Source organism: Drosophila simulans, chromosome 3L (assembly GCF_016746395.2).
Source record: "Drosophila simulans strain w501 chromosome 3L, Prin_Dsim_3.1, whole genome shotgun sequence".
Classification (NCBI taxonomy): domain Eukaryota; kingdom Metazoa; phylum Arthropoda; class Insecta; order Diptera; family Drosophilidae; genus Drosophila; species Drosophila simulans.
The window spans coordinates 948,719-964,342 of record NC_052522.2 but is presented as its reverse complement, the minus strand read 5'-3'; the positions used below and the strand labels follow the sequence as shown (position 1 = coordinate 964,342).

The 15,624-nt window shown below is 45.6% G+C and overlaps 1 protein-coding gene across 1 annotated transcript in view; it reads right to left on the bottom strand.

Annotated features, from left to right (window-relative positions):
- The window catches only part of LOC6736277 (glucose transporter type 1), a 71,664-nt gene that overhangs the window by 36,207 nt on the left and 19,833 nt on the right, over nt 1–15,624 (bottom strand). The window contains exon 3 of the mRNA XM_016170588.3: nt 5,929–6,115. The gene's annotated coding sequence lies outside the window, so the exon portion shown is untranslated. The remainder of the gene's footprint in view (nt 1–5,928; nt 6,116–15,624) is intronic.

Below are 15,624 nucleotides of genomic sequence, written 5' to 3'. Positions count from 1 at the left end.
TTGCCCTGCTTACACAGCGAGAAATGAGTTCAGGTGATGAAACATTAATATTTAGTGATGTAAAAAAGGATTATTAATAAACTAAAACTATTCTGACTCTTTTACCTTTGGATGCAGTTTAAGCTGAGGCGCAGTTTTAAATTTTATTCAAGAGATCTTTGTTAAACATAAACCATTTCTCTCTTTTCTTGGTCGTAACAAGAGCTTTCCTTTATTGATAATAATGCCCCAAAATTATTGCATGCCCATCTTTTTAAGTGTGCCGTATGTGCGTGCATTATATTTTTTGTGACCCTCTTCTTCACCCCCCGCTCGCTGCGTTCGTAAACTTTTGCGCTCAATACCACAAGAGCCATAACAACTACAACAACATCTGGAGAAAGGAGAAATGGGGAAGAAGCAGCAGCAGCTGCAGGTTGGCCTTTGAAAGTGTTGCCCGCAATACAACAACAGCGGGAAAGGCAACGTAAACCATACAGGGGGAGCGAGAAAACTTATTATTATGTTGTCAGTAAAGAAACCAACAACAATGGTTGGCCATAAGAAGCAGGAGCAGCTGAGGAAATGTGCGGGAAAGCGGAGAAAGCGGGAAAAGCAAAGGGGAACAGCGAACAAACAACAAGGAGGCCAACGCGTGCCGAAAGAAAAACAACAAAAGGCATGCTAAAATAAGAGCGGAGTAAGGAAATCAGAGGCGTACGATAGCAAGGGGCTTTTTCAGGATATCAGCTACACTCAGGAAAATTAGCATCAATAACTTCAGATATCAATGCAAATTGAATAGAGAACTGAGCAATTTCGATTATATATATATTTATATACCAAAGTCAAAGCCATTCAAACTCGAAAGATCTTAGGAAGTCTCTAGTCCTAAGCATTATAATAATAATTCGCACTCTTGATTAGCTCCCCACAATCTGTCAGTTTTCCGCCAATATCCTTCGATTTTCCCCCCTTTGTTCGCTTCGATTCGTGGCATATGCTAATATCGGTTTCAATAAAACTATTTGCTCAACTACCTTGGAACACCTTTTGGTTGGCCACTCGTCCAATCATGGACCCTCTTGAAAATTTCTCTCTTCCGCCACGCCGCGCCACTGAGCTGCCCGTTCCACCCACTTTTCCGACCGCTTTTCCGCCCACCCAACGACCCTCGACGCACTCATAATTCATTCGAAAAAATAGCGAGCCAATATTTGTGCGTTGGCTTCTTTATTTCTTGGATCTTTGCTCTGCTCCTTTTTATTCCGCTTGGCCACACAAAAAGGTGCGGAAAATGCAGAGCATTTTTCATCATTTACCATTCGGGCTGTCCCCGGTTTTCCCGCACCCCCTTCCCATCGATGTGGTCCCATTAAAGCGCTCAAATATGCGCAAATATCTCGGCAATAATATCGAGCAACTTTGGCTGAGAAAAACTGTGAGGGAAACGTATTAAATTATGTAGTTTTTGCTCGGAAAATATTTAATATTTATTTAATTACGACGGGGACAAAGGCACGAGCTCCGCAAAAAATACTGCGAATTATCTTTGCCGCAGAAAGGAATGCAAATAATAGCAATAAGTTACTTAATGAAATTTTTCACGTGCCGCAGGAGACAGACAGAGCATCTCTGTATAATTATTATTGAATTGTCTGGGGGAAATTTCAATTATGAAAACCAAATAGTTCAATTATGGTGGGAGCGAAGCTGCTTTTCATATTGTTAAATGACTTTCATTCCGCCGCCGCTCCTTTCCGCCGACGGTCGACTTAATTATAAAGGGATTTGCAAAGGCGTCGAGTTTAAGCGCCGCGCAAAAATACAATTAAATTAATTTGACAATTTCATTTAACCAAATGGCGGACGCAGCGGCAATTACAGTGGGCGCAACACCAACGACAACCGCAGTATCGAAACTAATCAAATCAAATTTCAATTATTGTCCGAGGGCGTTGTTTGCAAATGCAAATGCCCCTTTCCCGCTTTCCCCCATTTCAACATTTTCCCATTTCCCCACTCTATATTCCCCATTTCCCATGTGCCGCCCATGCCGACGATCTCATTTGGCCCACTGCCATTTCGCTTGATTACATGCATTTTATATGCGCCGAAAGTAGGCTACACCTTTCAATCACAATCAAATTTTATGCCCCCCACATGAGCACTGCTCACCAAATGCAGAGAGCTTTCCGCGCAAACGAGTGCACACCGTACGGGTCGTCCCGCCATCCGCTGCCAAAGCACAACAACTATTGGCCGGAAAAAAATAATTGAGAGCCCGAGCAAGTCGAATTACGGGAATTGAAATGCAATACTGCTGAACGGATCGATTTTCCAGCTATCTATCGGAAAATTAATCAATATTAATTGTACAATGTAGTTTAGACTTCGCTTTGATCGATCCTTAGAGATACAAAATGATAGAAATTTAATGCTCAAGTTTCCGCAACTTTCAATGAACTGTTCGTCCTTGCAATGCCATTTCTTTCCGCTCATTTTCCACACATTTCGAGTAATTCAATATTCTCGAGCCCTTAACGTTGTTATAAGGTAAAGAGCAATAAAGGCGGCAACAACGACGGTTGAGGCAACGACCAAATTGACAGTTTGCTAGCCAACTTGCTGCCTTGCCCCACCTCACCTCCCTTGCCTCGCCGACTTTATTGCTAACTATTGTGCACAACGCGGCGTATACGTAATATTTGATTGCACCTGCGCTGCCTGTCGATACAGTGAAATGGTCGGGTGGATGGCGGCGGGAAGTGGGTGGCAGTAGGAAAATCGCGATTTTCATTTACATAACAACGACTCCGCAGCGAGTGTACTCAGTTAGTGGAGTCAATTCGGCGTTAAAGAGCGTTAAATGCAACCAGGCAACTTTAAGGCTGCCAGCCAGGCAGTAACTCTCCTTTTGCACATGCAATTTCGGCTTGTTACTCGCTCGAGTTTTCATTGCGCTGCGATGTTGGCGTATAATTTACATTTTGGCCCGCTTCATGAGGTGCCATAATCATAAATTGACAACTTGAAATTTGCACAAGCACACAGAGAAACGCCCCCAGAGCCATTTCCTCGCTCGATTTCCCCCCTTCGGGCCTGTCAGACGTTTTCGGGGCATTGTATCTGCATTTTTAATGCACTTCTTCCTACCATTAAAGGCCAAAATGTATTCCACTTGCCCTCGAACTCGAAATTATTCCACCCCCCATGTCCTGCCACTCAGAACCGAGCCGGTTTTGTTGTTTCTGCTCTGCAGAATTTGACAAGTTTTGAAGTCGAAAATTCTCTGCCTGCTTTTGTTAGAGGGCAACAAATTGGCGCGGCTTGTTTACATGCAAACCAAACAAAAAAAAAAAAAATACAACAAAAAAATGGAGAAAAACTGGCAAAGAGAACAAATATGCAGCGTAATGAAAATTCATCGGCAACGGCAACAAAAACGAAAAGTGCCGGAAAGTTGCTGGAAAAGTTTTTGCATTTTTGGCTGCAAGTTTTCGGGCAAGTTGAATTCGTCGAAAGTTAATTGAAAATGGCTTGCACTTAATTTAGATGAACTTTTGGCCACAATGCGCCAAAGGATACGCAGAAGGATACAAAATCCGAGGCAGCTATCAGGCAATCGGCTAATGAAGCAAAGGAGACAATAAAAATGCAAATATTTCAACGAAAGCCGTTTGTAAACACAAGCGTTTCGACTGGAAAACCGCAGAGCACAAACAGAATACGTGGAAAATGCGACTGTCTCCGTTTGTGTGAAAATTAACACGCAATTTTCAGGCCGACAAGCGAAAACGAAGCGAATAAAAGTCCAAATAAAAATAAAGAGACAAGTGGCAAGCGGCAAGCGGCAAAAGGAAGGATGGACTCGCTTAAAGCCGAAAATCAAACAGCCAAAAGACAACACACAAAACGATCGATAAAGCCGGCCAGATAAAAGAGGTCCTGCAAGCCGAGCAAAACAGGAGTTGCCATTTTTTAGCTGTCCTGCAGAAAAATGCTTAAATTGCAGCACCGAAAAACCAGCGAAAAACATATTGACTTGGTATCGGTATTATTAGCAATCGGAAGGAGAAGCCAAGAAGTACAACATCCATTGTGGTACATATCCTTGTACCAATCCTTGTAATATTTCTCTATGTGTAGTTACCTCTGTCTCCCTTCTGACCATTTGTGTGTGTGTGTGTGTGTGGCACACTTTAAAGCATTAGTTGGACTTTTTATGGCCCTGGCATTAGGCGCTTAAGACGTTCAAGCCAAAAGGATAACAACAACGGTCGGCAGACGACAAGCGACAAGCGGACAGCAGACAGGACACAGAGAAAGGGACAGCAACAGCACAGAGACAGAGACAGCGTGAACAGGGGCGAAAGAGAGAGAGGCATATAAAAGCAAAGAGGCTAAGTGACAACTAAACTTAATGGCACTTCAACAACAGCATGAAGCAATGGACGCAGAAGAGCCACCAAACCGAGAACATGGGCGTAGGGCTGGCCGCCTCAGGGGGCGGGGCAGGGGCCTTAGCGGACATTAGCCTCATTGAATTGAATGACAAAACAAACGACGGACAGCGAGGCAAAGGCGAAGGAGAACCAGAAGGACAAGGCGATGTTGTGGATAAGGATAAGCAGTGCACGAACGCACACAGAGAAAAACCTGGTGGGAATGAAATCTGATTATATATAGGGCATAGAGCCATTTAAGCTCTAACAGAATGATATTTAAAAAAGATGCCGCTTCTCAAGGCTATTAATACTTATGCATATTGCTTTAGAAACGATATAGATTTCTCTCAGTGCACTCGCACACAGCAGCAGCAGTGGCAATAAGCTGGCAAGTACAACAACAACTACGATGAGCGATGACAACGATGAAAATGTTGTATCAGGACAGCATTAAGATAAACCCAGCAACAGCATCAGGACATAAATTACGCAGATCTGACCGGGGAGAAGGGGAAAGGGAATGCGAACTTGATGATACTCTGGTCGTTAGGAAATAAGATGGCAACAAATGGTACAATTCTCAAGAATCAAAAACTATATAGAAACTTATAAATACATAAGGTTAGCTCCAGAGAAATCCTGCAAAAGAATACACCAAAAACATTAAGTGCGGTCCGAGAGTGACCCAAAAAGCATACCCACATTTGACTGCCGCAACTCTTGAGCTCTCCAAATGTGTGAAAATAGTGGACAATTTTCCCATCCGCCTGTCCGCTATCAGCCTGCCCCGCCCCCCTACACCACCAAATACCAATGGGTTGTGGGTGGGAGGTCGTTCTTTTTTGGCCGCTGCCATTTTGTTGCCATTGTTGGTGGACAATTTCCGTTTCCGGCGCGTTAACGCAGCCAAAGAAAAAGCGAAGCGCGAAACGAGCTCCACTCAACTCAACCGAACTGAACTAAGCTGAACTGAACTGAACTGGACTGGACTGAAGTGAAGTGAAAAGAAGTGAGGAAGCGAAGCTATGTCGCATATTGGTTTATGCATGAGCCTGGTCGTGAGCGACAATGGGCCACGCCCCTCGAAGGCAGCGAGCAGTGAACACTTCATTTGTCAGGCTTAGTTGTGGAAAGGGAGAATTCGGAGCAAGTGCGAGGATTTCCTGGCATGCACTGCAAGCATTTCACATTAAGTTATGATGAAACTATTCAGAACTTACAACAATGTGTTCTCTTGAAAGGAATTGGTATTTGGGCCAGCTTTCAAACACCTTCAGTTCTACATCATCGTGAGTTTGAAATCTATTATATGCCTCGCTAGCTCAAACTTGTCTCAGAGGCATTTCGAGGAACCTTAGACTCGCAGTGCGCATTTAAATGAGACGTCCTGCATTCTGACTTTCTCGAACTAAGCTAAGGGGCTAAGCTAACCTGCGGACTGAGAAATGAGAACTGAAAACCGAAACTGCAAAAAGGGAACGTATTTCTCAAATGCACTTACCGAAACTGCATTAATTATTCAGCAGCCATGGCTGAGGACTGCCGGGTCCCGTTCTGTTCTGTTTCGTCCTGGAAACTGAGATCCTTCGAGGTCCTGGCCTGGTCAGCGGTTTGGGCCGAAAGTCGACAAGTTGAGCGGCTGAGCTGAGAGGCTGGATAACTGGCGCGCTGGAGAGCCCGATGCATGCCTGCAAAACAGAGGGAAAGTGGCATAAATATTAAATGCAAAATAGCACAAGAGTTGAAGCCGAGAAATCCCCAACTGCCGGCGGGGATTTGCGCCTCCAGAAATTCGCACTCCAGCCCGCCTACTTTGCTAAACATTTTACTAAATTATGACGTCCTTTTCTATTTTATTATTCGTTTTCCCTTTTTTTGTATAAATAAATCAAATAAAATATGCGCGCGTTCACGCTGAAAGCTGAGGCCAAGACAGTGGCGTCGGTCGAAAAGGAGACGGGGGCTGGATCCTTTGTGACCTGGTTTTTTGGTCATAACAATATTGCCAACCGAAGCGTGGAGCAGCGCACACAATTACCGTGGCAACTCAGTGGCTCCGCCCCCCAGTGGGCAGGGGCGTGGCAGCGCCACACCCACCCGCCGCTTTCCCTGGGCGTGTGTGTGTGTGTGTGTGTGCTGACGTCATTGCTGCACTCGCACAATTACCAATGCAACAACAGCAAAGACGACGGCGACGTGACCTGGCGACGGTCACTTGGGCTTCACTTTAAATATGCTCTATATGTGTGCGAGTGGGAGTGGCGTGGGCAGTGGGCGTGGCCGGTGGGAGGCGGCAGCTGCCAAGGTTAATCAGCTGCTGCTCGTCTGCCCGTTTTAATTGGCCCGCTGCCTGGCGGCGCCTTTAAGTGAGTTATAAAATGCGAAACTATTTCGACAAGACAGCCATCGCATTTCGCATCCTTCTCCCTTGATGAGCTTTAAATTTGAGCAGCAGCTCGTAAAGCTGGGCCAAATGGAATAGGAGATGAGCTGCTGAATTTAGAGGAGTCCAAAGTGGAGTGATAAAGCGGGAAACGTTCCCAGGGCGAAGGAATGCCGAGGATCTACTCGATTTTCCGGAATCGATGGGCCAGACAAGGCACTGGGAAAACTCTCTGAAGTAGCGCAGACTATTGATATGATGGCCTTGTTTTCCACTTTATATATAAGATATTATTTTGTGTAAGTGTTAATCCTGGATAGAATCACTTAATCAATGATTTAGTAGATGAACTAAGCGCTTCAATGACCAAGTTCCATGTAGTATTGTAGTGAATCCTTGGAATATCTAGGAAGTCCTTCTTATTGCATTATCCCTGGGCGAGATGAATGCGCATTTAATTTGGCATTTCCCTCGCAGCCTTCAATTCCACCATATCGTTTCCCCGATTTCCCGATTCCCCGCTGGCCACATCTGAAATCCATTCCCGGGCATGATTACACTCTATCGCCTGCTTAAGCGCCTTTTTATTTAACTATATAAAACTGCAGCGCATCAGAAATTAGAGAAGCAGCGGGCGGTGACAGGGGGCGGGGTTCAGAGTTCAAAGGGGCGTGGGCGGCCAAGGGGGTGTGGCAGCGGGGCAGAGGGTCACAGCGTGATAACGCTTTGTAAATACTTTTGCTGCACTTTGCCGCCTGCGCTGCTGTTGTTTTTTCTAGCTTTATTTTTTCGTCGCTTCCTTTGGCTTTGCCATCGCAAATTTTTATCTCCATTTGCGAGCTGCGCTTTTCCTTTCCACTTTTCCCCTCGCACGGGAAAATCACAGAGACAAGGCTGCGCTTTTGTTTTTCCAGCGCGAAAGGGATATTATTAAGCGTGGATGTCAGCGGCGTTATCGCCGGGACAGCTCTAAGTGCAGCTCGCCAAATAGGAGGACAAAAACACAGTCGGCAAGGAGCGAGCATACAGATCCTGGCGCTGTGAATGCGAGTGTGTTGGGAAAGCTCTTTGCCAAATTAAATATTAAAACGCTGTGCACTTATGCAACTTTAATGCAATTTGGCCAAAGTAAACGCCGCGCCAAGAAATGGCCTGTGCTGCGGGCCCACACCACGCATACTTAATTTGCGCCAATTTCCTCGCCGCCTATAAAAAAGGATTAATGCACTCGAAAGGCACAGAGCCATGCTAAGAGACCATTTACCTGAAAGCCAAATGAAGCCGCAATAACAACGACATTTGCCACACAAATTCGAGCACATGATGCCGGACTATTGGATGCTCTTTCTCTGCTTAGAGCTAATCTTTTTTGAAGCTCATTAAAAGATTGAAATGTAATGAAACTTAAGTATTAAGCAGTGTAACTTTTTTTATTTCAGATAGCTTCTTGCTAATTGTATAGTACCCCATGCCACGAAGAACCTAACGTGGCCAATAAAGCGAGAGTCGCCTTCATTTACAGTCCCCAAAGCCAGGAGGTGAGTTTATGCCGCGCGAAGGACATGAAAAATTCAGCAGTCCTCCACTGCTCCACTGCAAATGCCGTGCAAATGCCGAAATGTCACTTGGTATATGGCTCTTTAGGCTGGAGCGCCGCCTCATTTGTTGCTTTTTGGTGCTGGTTGCACCTACGGCCTATGGGTTGCCTGCTCGCTGTTGCACTGCAACTTAAATCACATCCTTCCCGCTGCAGTAGAACATGTGATTTTCGGTCGGACAAGTTGCATGGTGGGATGAAGGGGGGCGGGGGGTTCAGGGGGCAGGGAGCAGGATGTGCAGGATATATAAGCATGTATCTGCATGCCACTTGCACTCTGCTACTTTCTTGGCATTTTACGTGCCCCGCCCATTCATCCCGCCCGGGGAAATCCCCTGGCCATTTCTCATCGCCTGAAACAAAGTCGCGCGTGGTTCCTTTCCTTTCCTTCCGCTGCTCCTCATCCCCCTCCCCACCCCATGACTACATTTTACTGCATGACAATTTATTGAGTTCCCCTCGTGCTTTCCTTTGTCTTTTGGAGGTTTCCCCCCGTTTTCGGGTTGGTAACTGCTTATTTCGCCTGTTTTGGCTGGTTGTAAATTTTTATTGTTCTCCTTGTTTTTCCCACCAGATACTATTTTATTTGCCAAGCGCAGTGGCTTTTTTGGCTGCTTGGTAACGAGAGATCCTTCCCGAGTATCAGCCACAAAGTATGCTACAAAATGCAGCTAAGGATGCTTTGTACTCATTTTTCCTTCGTAAATAAGCGTGTTTTCAATGATTCCTGCGAGGTTTTAAGACTCGCTATTCCTAAATACTTTATGGACGTGTAAGCATTTTATTAATATATTTAACTAAGCTGGAAACACTGAATGAATGCTAACTGTTCAAATCCCCTTGGATTTCAAATTTATCTAGCGATATGCAGCTATATAATACCATTACTTTGTACCTGTGCATTTCCTTTGTTAATTTCATTAGCATTTTTTTTTTACTTTCTGCTAGTAACATTTGTTCTTCCAAGAAGCACAAATATATGCTTCATCCTCTACTACGAGGCATCTTGTAGTCCGAAACTTTAACAATTTGTACTTGATTTTGTTTATGGTTTCTACACCGTTCTCTTTCTCTCTCACTCCGGTTTCCCTTTGTTTTATATGCAAAATTTAGTAAATAACGCGAGTTGCCGCTGCTTGCTTTAGTTTTATTTGCACGCTTTTATTTGCCATTGGCGTTGCTGCTTTTTACTGCTGTTGGGAAACCCCTTCGTTCTGGGGAACTCCCATTTTCCCCACTTCCCCATTTTCCCCTTCTGTCTGCGGCTTGGCACACATTCCCACATTGTATTCCCAACGATTTTATTTACATTTGCCGTGTGTTTTTCCATTGCACTGCCGCAGTTCGTGAGCAAATAGTGCCCCACCTGCTCCCGTTTCTCGTTCTTGCCCAACTTTCTCGTGCTAAAATTACTTTGAGGATTTGATCCATAATGCAGGCAGCAACCGCACTTGACGTATTTATGAGCTGACCGCCGCAGACAACACCTCGCCCTAAACTCCATTTATAACTTTTCCGACGAGCGCCCGAAAAAGCCAATCAAAAGCCACAAAATTCTGCATGCTCCGACACCTGATGGTGCATGGTTGAGGGTGTGGTGATGTTTCACCGAAAAAAAAAACGCAAAAAGCCTGCCCAACAGCTGTGGATATGTGGGTGCATAAAAAATGCACACGCCACCGGCCCGAGGGGAGTGGCACCCACCCACTGCGTCCTCCTGCCACCCGCGACCAGCTTCAGGAATTGACCAGCCACTCTGCCACCCACCAACCACCACCCACCGAAAAGCCACCCAATCTCACCTACAGCTGCGGTCACAGCAGCAGCGCTGAACACAGTGAACCGTAAATTACTAGCTGAATGGGAAATTACTGCATTGCCTACCGAAAACAGAGTCCCTTTAAATGGGAGCTCTTTTCGATTGGAAGTTTATATATTATATAATCTTTCAAAGAAATTGGAATAATAGGAATATTTATTGATATCTACAGAAAGTGCAACCAAAGTACTCAATACATATCACAATTTACTTTAAAGACTGGTAGTCTAAGTGGGCTGTGACAATTTCTAACCATTCTGAGAACCACTCGGATAAATAAGGCCTTTGCTATTATTTTAACCCAAATTGTGTGCACTCGGAGCACATGGCCAGACTTTAAATACGACCAGCATTGCCGATGTCGTGCGCCCTGACTTTATATCCGGTGGGAAACTGGAAGTGGGAAATGGGAAGTGGGAAATGGGAAGGGAAAATCGGGGCTGCACAAAAGCCTTCTGTGTGAACCTGCACACATTGCAATTTGCAATTGGTAAGGCGGGTCGGGTTCCAGGACCCCGGCCTTCCCCTGGAGCCTGCTGCGGTCATTTGGCGGTAAGCCGCCTTGTCATCCACCTGGCAGGACATCTTCGATTTGGGCATTACATCGCCCCCTTTCCCCATGCCCCTTGCCACGTGCCCCTGGGCCCTCCACCCAGCTATTAAACAATAAAAACTTGCATAAAACAAAGTTTAAACGTCGTCCTGGCCACACAAAAGGATTTTTGTTGCATATTGTCGACTGTGGCTGTGTGGCAGTGGCTCTCTGGGTTTTTCGGCCAGTGTGTGCGCCTTAGGTATTTATGGCAAGTGTGGCATACTTTCCGGGGCGGCATCAAGTTGCCTGTTGGCACGTCCAACTAATTCGGAATTAATGGAATTCCCTGAATAATTGAATTCGAATCGCTGGCATCTGTGCAATTAGTCGCCGCTGCCATCAGGCTGCAGCCACACGGACACACACAGAACACCTCATTATATGTCATGTCATCTCATTATGCCTGCCCCAAAACTCCACATTCCCTCACCAGATGGTTGTGTGTCCGTACCCCGTCCGTACATTATGTAAGGCCTCAAGCCATCCCATATACATATATGCACATAAATGTGTGTGGCATGCAGATTTCGTGGGCCGTTATTTAGTGCATGACAGCTAAATGAGTTGTGGCCTTTATCTGCTTGAGCCCGAGAGAACTCGAGGCTTTAAGTTTAATGGCAAACCAGAGTTTCTGGTCAAATGCGGAAAGCCAATTAAAATCCGAACTCTCGCATAATTATCCAGGAAGTTTCGCCATTAAGTTCGATGCGATTAGAGGTGGAATGGTGGCCGCTTGGTCCCCGAGTTAATCAGAAATTGCTCCGGAGGAAAGCAAATTGAAGTCCGCGAGGACTGACATGATCCGAGGACATGGAGCAGCCAGTTATTGCTCATTATGCATTCTCGTGTCTGCGGCTGGGGAAAACACAATAGATACTTTCGCTCGCCACTCATGCGCCAGTTGCTATGCGTCCTGGCCAAGGACACCCAGTGTCCTCCGTCACGCATATGTGCTCGCATTTGAGGCAGCTCTGTATGGAAATGCAGTTAACTTGCGAATACCCTGGGCTCTGATGGCATCTCCTTTAATATTCATTATTGCCTTACAATAATGCAGACTTACGATGGGCATTTTAAGTTTAAGTGCTCGAGAATTTGCCTTCAAATTGTGTAAGGTAAGGCATGTGATCCATATTAGATCAAATCCTTAAAACTTATCGTGTGAAACTTGAAATATTGAAAGGTGAAACTATTTTAGTTGGTAGTCCCAGAACTGCCAGTACATCCCATTTCCATTCAGTCCCCGCAACGCGTGATAATCAGTGGCGAATGGCGTCGGGAAATTTTCCATTTTGCAACCGACACACCTTTAATCGACTTCATTTGCTCATTAGGCAGATGGCAGTGCGTGTTTGTGGGCACATGGAGCAGCCCCAATCTGGAATGGGAATGAGAATGGGAACGGGAACGGGAACTGAGGGCCCCTAATGCCATTTGCCCCCCCTTTCAGCGCGTAATTGTTTCCTTGTTAGTTGCCACCTGAGCCCAGATCCTGAGCCCTGCGATTCAGCCTCAACCTGAGCCACGACACGTTAAATGCATTTATGAATGGGTAGCAGGTTGCAGGTTGCAGGTGGCAGGTCGCTCCTGGCAGGCTGCATGTTGCACGCCGCCATTGCCGTTGGCTGGCTGATGGCGGAGTCTCCACATCCCCATCAAGCAAGGTCCTGCGAACTCGGTTCTCGGAACGGGGACATTTAGTCCCCGCATTCATGGGCCCCAAAGAACCAGGCCAGGACATTAACGCTGCAAATTGTGTGTCCTTTGTTGCGGTTAGCACAGCGACAGCAACAACAGCACACCGAGAAAAATCACTGATCCTTCTTTTCGGCACTTCTAATCAATAGCATTTGGTTTATAATCACTTTAAACTTATAAGAGTATTGCAAGTTGTGAAACAGCTTAGAGCTTATCCACAAACAATTTGGATTTTGATTACCTTGCAATTTCGATTACCCAACTTTTATCCCATCATCAGAGTCGTTCTAATCCTCCAGATCCACAAAAACCAGTTGATTCTTCACCTGCTAGTATTGTGATTTTTGGCAGTGCATCAGCAGTGGAAACGGAAGTCGAAACCCGACACAGTTTCCCCTATATGTTTTGTCATAGAACTGAAGCTGAAGAGACCAGTTCGCATTACGCATACGCCGCGTTACCCGTGGCAGGGCTATTAATTTAGTGGCCCAGTTGGCCGGGCAGTAATTGCATTTTATTTGGCCATAGTCGCTGCTTTGGTTTAATTGGTTTTCGGCCGTGTGCAAATGCCAGTATGTTTTCGTTTCGTTCGGGCGCTGAAATCTATTTGGAGCTTAATTAAAATGCAACAGTGCGTATGGGCAAAGTTGCAAAAAGTCAAATGGCCAGCCGAAATAAAAGGGCATCCGAAAATGTTTGTTGCCCCTCCTGTCCATCCTGTCTGCTGTCCGCTGTCACCTGAGGTGCAGTTTTCTGTGGGCGGGCTAAAGATAAAATAACTGCAAAATGTTGACAGTCTTCCCGTCTCTGTTTCGGCCACAATTTTATTGACAGCAGAATGGCCTGATTGCTGTTGGCCTGGCCGAAACGAAATGAAATAAAAAGTCCTGCCCTGTCAACACTCGGAACACACGAATCGAGGCGAGGCAGGGAGGTCGGAATAAACGTTCGTTTTGCTTTCATAATTTGCATTGTTTGCGGTGGTCCAGAAACCATTTCGATAAGGGACTTCAGGCCTGTCCAAATGCTGAATACCCTTTGAAATGCTCTCGAAGGTCCTGAGAGCTCATCCTGAGCGGCGCCACAGCTTTATGAAAGTTCGAGAACGCTTTTGTTTAACTCTGAGGCTTAGATGAATGCAGAGAAAACCCAATTTAAATGTACTTGTCACAACTTGGCGGCTTTAGAAGAATTAAACTTAAATAGCATAGTATAACACTACTTTGAATATTTTTCAAAAGTTACACTTATGTTTTCCAGTGCCTGAGGAATATGCAGAGTGGGTCCTTTTGCAAGGACATCGAAGGGAGGTGGTAAGGGGGACTGCCGAAGTGATTGATGGCTCAGGGGCATGTCAATCGCCGGTTCTCGACTGGCGCTGCAGTTTAAACAGATTAGAGCCACTTTCAGTGGGGCGAAAGCGGAAAAAAGGGGCGGAGGGGGCCAAAATAAAAAAGGGAGTGGAAAAGTGGCAGCGCGCGTTTATTGCCGCACGTTGCAACGAGCCTTGCTCAATTTGATGCGACACCTGGCCGAAGTAGCGAAGCACAAACAACAAAAGGAGCGCGACCGTTCGGGCGGCAAATGTTTTACACGGTGTCCACTTTTTATTTGCCTTACAAATTAAAATCCAACACATGTTGTTTAATTAAAAAGAATGTCGGGCACGTGTACATATTTATGCTGGCGCGAGTGTATATTTATGCATATCGCACACGGTCACAACAAGGTCCTGCGGACTGCAGGACACTTGCAACACAATACTTCTCGGCTAACGAGCGTGAAAAATCATGCGCCAGCAGATTGCAACACATTTTGTATGTGCTGCAAGTATGGGAAAACAGCTGCCAGAGTGAAAAAAAGGCAAATGAAAAGCGGGCGTGGGTGGCAACAGTTCAATTAAAAGTTTTGCAAATTACGAAAGTTATCCCAGAGATGAATAATAAACAGCACGGACTCGTTAATGAAAGAGCGCGAAGAATTAAAAGTAAATACGCTAGTTTTGTGCAAGATTCCATTTCATATTGTTACGTTACATATATGGCATGCATAAAACCGTATATCCTGTATATCAGTTTTTCCTCAATTCTTCCCTTGCCGTAGATTTGCCTAGATTTCAATAAGAATTCTTCAGATTTTCAGCTGTAGAGTTGGTTAACATCTACACTCACACCAATTGATTGCAGCCCGATAAAAAGAGACATCGCAAAAAAGGGGTAATCCGTCTTCATCATCAGCTGCTCCATTAAGTGCAGCGCAGCTGAAGTTGCGCTCCACCTTGCCGCAATCGAAATCGCATTATGGCCAGCTAATTTTTCTCTTTTCGGGGCTTACCATAATTCGGGGCGGAGGGTGGCAAACTTTTCCCCAATTCATTGGCCGTATCAAAATAAACCCTGGCCGCAGACAAACTTTTCACATATGACGACAAGTTTTCTTTGCTGCCACTTAGCCTGCGTCCCTGTGTCTGTGCCACCCCACTTTTCAGCACTTTCTTCGGCTACTTAACTGCAGCAAGGAAAAAGCGAGGAAAGCGAGGAAAAAGCCAGGGAAGTGGCACAGCGGAGATACTTCTGGGTGCGGAAAAACGAGGATAAAAATGCTACAGCTGCAGCTGGCAAAGGGAAAATTTCTAATGAAGTTTGCAACTCGGATGCGGAGCGGCACACAAAAGTAAATTGATTGCAATTGGAATCAGTAGCAGAAGCTCGTAACGTCAATCAAATTGAATTCACGCAGCGGCGAGGAAATACCCCAGTAGATCCTGGCCAGAACATCAAAGGCGCCGCCAGGAGCCGCAGGATCTGGAAAGTGGGTGCATGCATCGTCAGTGTGAAACTTTGTTAATGAAATAGGTGTGAGAGAGCAATGCAATAAAAGTTAAGTGAAGTTGAATGCTGATGTCAGAGCTGCGGAAATGCGGCCTCACCGAAGGGGTTTCCTGGGCGTTCCCCCGCGCTCCCTTCGACGAAGTGATTTAAGACCAGGAGCAACTGCATCTCCTGATTAAAAACGTCAATAAAAATCGCCTGCGAATGCGAAATTGCAGCTGAATGCGAGCGCCAGCTGAATGCCAAATGAGTGCAACTAATGAATTGCGATGCG